The sequence below is a fragment of the Sapajus apella genome, unplaced genomic scaffold, assembly GCF_009761245.1.
Source record: "Sapajus apella isolate SASKATOON/1434 unplaced genomic scaffold, GSC_monkey_1.0 scaffold150, whole genome shotgun sequence".
In the NCBI taxonomy this organism is placed as follows: Eukaryota; Metazoa; Chordata; class Mammalia; order Primates; family Cebidae; genus Sapajus; species Sapajus apella.
In genome coordinates, this window is record NW_022437090.1 from 1,388,701 (window position 1) to 1,394,136 (window position 5,436).

The following is a 5,436-nucleotide window of genomic DNA, read 5'->3' on the forward strand; positions in this document are numbered from 1 at the left end:
AGGCTCACAGGGGCTGGCTCTTCAGCACTGACACGGTGGCCTTTCCTGTCTTGCTCTGGTGATCATCCCACACGACGGGATTAACTTGTTGTTTTTGCAAAGCCCCAGGATTTTCCTAAGCATCCAAGCCGCCCGGCCATGTCTTTGTTGGGAAATAGTCAAAGGGCTTCAAAAACTGCAGGCCGTTGCCGCGCGCAGGGCCCGTCCCTGGAGGCCTTTTCTCTGGGGATGGAGTTTTAGACTCGGGTTTGTGATCTGACGTTCCCGACGCCTGCGCCCCTGCGGAAGCAGCGGTGGCTCCGAGGCCAGACCCGGTTCCAGCGCCGCAGGGAGCATCCTCCCCGCCCTCCGCGGCCGGGTCTTCTCGACCGGGCCTGGCGGCCTTTGCAGGACGCCGATCCTGGGGCTCCGAGGGCGATCGGCACGTACCCCGCGCCTCCCATAATTCCTGGCGCCCGGCCCCCCACCCGCGACCCGGCTGTCCTCGCGGCGCAACGGGAGGCCTCGGCTGTCTTCCGACGCGGTCGGGAAAGTAGCTAGCGCACGCCCGCGTCCGCACCCCTGCGCGCGAACGCAGGCTTCGGCCATTTCCGGCGCGGCGCCCTTCGGCAAGTTCCGCAGTCGCCTGTCGGAAATGGCTGCCGGCCGGCAGGGGGAGCGGCGGATCCGGCGCGGCCTGGAAGGCGGGCGGCCGGCAGCCAGAGCGGCTTCTGGGACGCCGACTTTCGCTCAGGCAGCGGCGGCGGCGGCGGCAGGTCCCTGAGGTGGAAGCCGGTAGGGCTGCTGGCAGCGCGTGAGTCCGAGGAGCGGGGGCTGCGTCTGCAAGGGGTCTTGGGAAGGTACCTGGGCTGGCCCCGAGTGCTAGGGACGCGGCGGGAGGGACCGGGTCCGCCGTGCCCAGGGGAGGCTGCTGCCCGGCTGCGGGAGGCGTGCAGCCTCCGAGCGGAGTAGGCCTGCCCGGCGGCTCGGGGACCTGGGGAGAGGCCTCCAGGCCCTCGGCCGGCAGCGGGGAGGGCTAACGGGTCCCCGGGCTGAGGCACCCCTTCCCCGCCCCCTCACGCCCCCTCTCGCCCCAGTTTGAGCTGCTCGGGACGCGCCTCTATCTCTTTTCCTGGACGCTCAGCTGCAGCTGTTGAGCCGCCTCTGCTCCCTGAAGTCCTCCACCCTCTGTGGCCGCGGCATTTGTCCGGCTGCTGGCCCCGAGCATCTTCTGTCCAGGGAAACGCAGCCCCGGACTCCCCTACCGCTTCCCGTGCACACCCTCCCACATCTGACCCCTGTTCCCACACGCAGTCGCCTGCTGCCCTCCCCCGGCTCCTTTTACCGGGCTCGCCTCCTTTCAGGAGGCACAGTCTGGGGAGCCGCTTGCTGTCCGAGGGTCCAGGTGCTGCAGGACGCTGACGCCCAGGCCCAGCCCCCCGTAGAGCTCCCCGGCCTCGCGCCGGGGACCGGACGGGGCTGCGCGGGGCGCGTGTGTGCGGCCGAGCTCGGAGCCCGGCTACCGGGACAGCACCGATCCCGAGCCCTTTGGAGGCGAGGCAGGGCTGCCCGGCTGCCGATGGGTGCTGCTTTCTCTTCTCCTCGTTGAGGGAGAGGTTCGGCTCCTCTTATTAATAAAATCTGGGTGTCTCTCAGAAGACTTAAATTTTGTGGATTTTGCCCCTCCCCCGCCACCTTCGCCTCACAATCCCCCCCCCCCCCCCCGCCCTTCCCCGCAACCTGGATTGTTTTCCTTCCCTTTTAAAAAAAACTCTAAAGGCTTCATGAAGTCCTCTTGGTTCGACTCTTTCGGTGGAGGAGAAAGCGCAGAACACCACATGTCCATTTTTTCCCCCGTATGTGATTTACTTAAGAGGCGTCTTTAGCATTTCTTGTCACTTTGTCCTATTCTTTCTCCAATTTCGGTAGCTTCATTTTTACTGGCTGAGCTCCCCGTGTGTTCTTTTGTTTTTAAAGGCTTTGTGTGTTGCAGCCATGCCGACTCTGCAGTTTTCGGTATTTTGTTCGGCAGTGAGTCCTGCATTCTGATACAGTGACTGTCGCTGTGTCCTGTGTGCTGGGGTAGCAAGTGCGGGGCACAGAGTTTGGAGCGAAGCGAAGCCTTCTCAGCGACTTGCTGTTTAGCAGAGGGACTTTTAAATATTCTTTGATGAAAGAAAAACCGTTTTCTTAAACTGTTATTTGGTGTGTCAAAAATACCTTCTCCTGTGGGAATTTCCCATTCTTTTGCCTGTGGGGAGCCCCAGGAATCATAAGAATTCACGAGTGTGAGAAAATCTAGCCTAAGTGCTTTCGGTAAGAGTCAGAATTGTGGCTCTTCAGACTTCCTGAAACGTGTGTTTAAAACCCAGAAATGTGAGGGGCATACCTACCTAAAAAATGATTGTCAGGCATGTGTCTGCATCCCTCCACCTCTCGCTTTTCTAGGGGGGAAACCCTGTTATTAAATATTTGGTGTGTGGTTGGGATTGTTCAGTGATTAGGCCTCAGAGTTTTATCCTCAGAGTAAAAAGATTTTAAATGAACAGTTTGGAGAAAAATAAGTCAGGGGCCAGGCTGAACATGGGAAATGGATTACTAGGAGAGAGAGAAGTCCAGAGGGTGGTTTGAAGCCAGAAGAATGTCTTAGGGTAGAGAGAGACGGGTCCTTTTCTGCAGGGCCCTAGGTCAGCTGTGGAGTGGATGGTCATGGGTGATGAGGGGCTGCAGGAGTGATGTGGGGTGCCTGTCCCAATTGAGACTGCTGGTCTTCTGGAGGAGGGTGCCAGGGATTCCCTGATGGAGATGCAGGTGTTAGGAAAAAAATGAAGATCCCACCAGGTCTACTCTTCGTAAAGGTTTGAGCGCCTTTGCATGTAGTTACTCTAGAGGGAGGCAAGGAATATGAAACCAAGACCTTTCATAACATCCTAAAATTGCCCACTCCATTCTGTTGGTTATTAAGTTTAGCTCAGAAAACTTCTGTTAAAATATTTCTATTTTATTTTGTTTCCTCTTCATTTTCGGCAACTGTGTCTTTCACAGACTTTCAATGATACGGCAGCTGACTAAGGGGGGAGAAAGGATTTTTCACCTTTGGAGGTTTCATGGAAATAGCATAACCCAGGCAGAGAGTTTGTGAGCTCAAGAGGGACAGAGTTGGGCTCACCTGTAAGCTTCGTCTTGTCTTGTCTTGCCTGAACCAGACGCACAGCCCTTTTAATTTTTCAATCATTCAGACCTCTTGGGTGATGTTACTAGGGAGAAGAGAAGCAGGATTTAAAAAACCTGTGATCTTGAAAATAGAGGAGGAGTGTGGAGACTCACTACTAACATGCTACCCTTTCCCACACTTAGGCTGTAAAGCACAGTGTAGGATGCTGCTCACATGCACCCAAATGACCCATTAACATTCTGGAAGTGGAGCCATAGGAAGATGAACTGTAGAGTGCTGGAGGGTGAAAGCATCATATGCATAATATGTAAGAAAACCTACCATAGGCCAGGCGCTTGCCTGTAATCCCAGCACTTTGGGAGGCTGAGGCCGACAGATGACCTGAGGTCAGGAGTTCGAGACCAGCCTGACCAATATGGAGAAACCCTGTCTCTACTAAAAATACAAAATTAGCTGGGTGTGGTGGTGTACACCTGTAATCCCAGCTACTCTGGAGGCTGAGGCAGGAGAATCGCTTGAATCTGGGAGGCGGAGGTTGTGGTGAGCCAAGATCGCGTCATTGCACTCCATCCTGGGCAACAAGAGGGAAACTCAGTCTCAAAAAAAAAAAAAAAAAAGAAAGAAAACCTCCGATATACAGCCATACAAACGGAATTCATAACTGAATGAGCAAGGTTGTATTCCAGTGAAACTATCTACAAAAGCAGGCAGCTGCTGCTTGCCAGTGTCTGCCCGAATGCGCCACCCACACACACATGCCTTTCCTTTGGCATATTCCTTGATTTGCCTGTGTCCAATACCTTTTGGACTGGTCAGTAATATTAATGGTTAACGTCCTGGAGGTTTGCCTTGTTGACCATTTTCCCTTTCAAGCTGCTTTTTCAACTTGCCTTAGTGTTTCCCTGCATGGCTTTCTTTCTTTCTTTCCTTTTTTTTTTGAGACAGAATCTTGCTCTTTTTGCCCAGGCTAGAGTGCAATGGCACTATCTCAGCTCACTGCAACCTCTGCCTCCCAGGTTTAAGTAATTATCCTGCCTCAGCCTCCTGCGTAGCCGGGATTACAGGTACATGCCACCACACCTGGCTAATTTTGTACTTTCAGTAGAGACAGGGTTTCACCATGATGGCCAGGCTGCTCTCGAACTCCTGACCTCAGGTAATCCACCTTCCTTGGCCTCCTAAAGCACAGGGATTATAGGCGTGAGCCACCATGCTGGCTGGCTTCCTTTTTTTTTTTTTTTTTTTTTTGAGACGGAGTTTCGCTCTTGTTACCCAGGCTGGAGTGCAATGGCGCGATCTCGGCTCACTGCAACCTCCGCCTCCTGGGTTCAGGCAATTCTCCTGCCTCAGTCTCCTGAGTAGCTGGGATTACAGGCACGCGCCACCATGCCCAACTAATTTTTTGTATTTTTAGTAGAGCCGGGGTTTCACCATGTTGACCAGGATGGTCTCGATCTCTTGACCTCATGATCCACCCGCCTCGGCCTCCCAAAGTGCTGGGATTACAGGCTTGAGCCACCGCGCCCGGCCATGGCTGGCTTCCTTTATTTCTGAAATTGAGCTGTGAAACGTAAAAGCACAGTGGCTTCGAATGGAGAAAATACTTGATGGGATCCCAAATTATTATTAATGGAGTCAGTTGAAAATTAAGGGAGGCCTTAAAGGAAAGCCTTATGCTTGAAATCTTAGAGGTGAAATGAGAAGGAGATCTTGGGAATGGCCTTGATGCCTTGAGCGGATAGGGTAGTGAAAATTCCCCCACAGTAAAACATGTGTGTGTGCTCTGGGAGCGAGGCAGTTGTAAGTCAGTGAGGGCCTAGAGTCTGAGAGGATCTTTGAGTTCATCTGGTCCAACCCCTTAATTTATGAGCTAACAAAGGACGAGGAGCTTATGAGTCAAGAACGAGGAATTTGGGAGTTAAGGGACCTGATGAATCAGAAAGACGGTAATGATGATGGGCTGGTAAAATGTCTCAAGCCGAATTTACCCATGAAGGGTGAAGGAGGATGCCCAAGTCATAAGCTGATTTAAAGCTGGTCACGGTGGCTCACACCTGTAATCCCAGCACTTTGGGAGGCCGAGGCGGGTCAAGAGGGTCAAGGTTTCACCATCCTGGTCAACATGGTGAAACCCCGTATCTACTAAAAATACAAAAAATTAGCTGGGCGTGGTGGCACGTGCCTGTAATCCCAGCTACTGAGGAGGCTGAGGCAGGAGAATTGCCTGAACCCAGAAGGCGGAGGTTGCGGTGAGCCCAGATCGCGCCATTGCACTCCAGCCT

At 53.8% G+C, this 5,436-nt stretch overlaps 1 protein-coding gene across 4 annotated transcripts in view; it reads left to right on the forward strand.

Moving 5' to 3' along the window:
• The first annotated feature begins 554 nt into the window (after nt 1-554).
• The window catches only part of EXTL3 (exostosin like glycosyltransferase 3), a 53,353-nt gene continuing 48,471 nt past the window's right edge, over nt 555-5,436 (forward strand). For 2 of the 4 annotated variants that reach the window (XM_032265419.1, XM_032265421.1), the window contains exon 1: nt 614-774. The gene's annotated coding sequence lies outside the window, so the exon portion shown is untranslated. Of the gene's footprint in view, nt 794-5,436 lie in introns of all 4 variants that reach the window. The other 2 variants (XM_032265415.1, XM_032265417.1) reach the window with 2 other exon arrangements.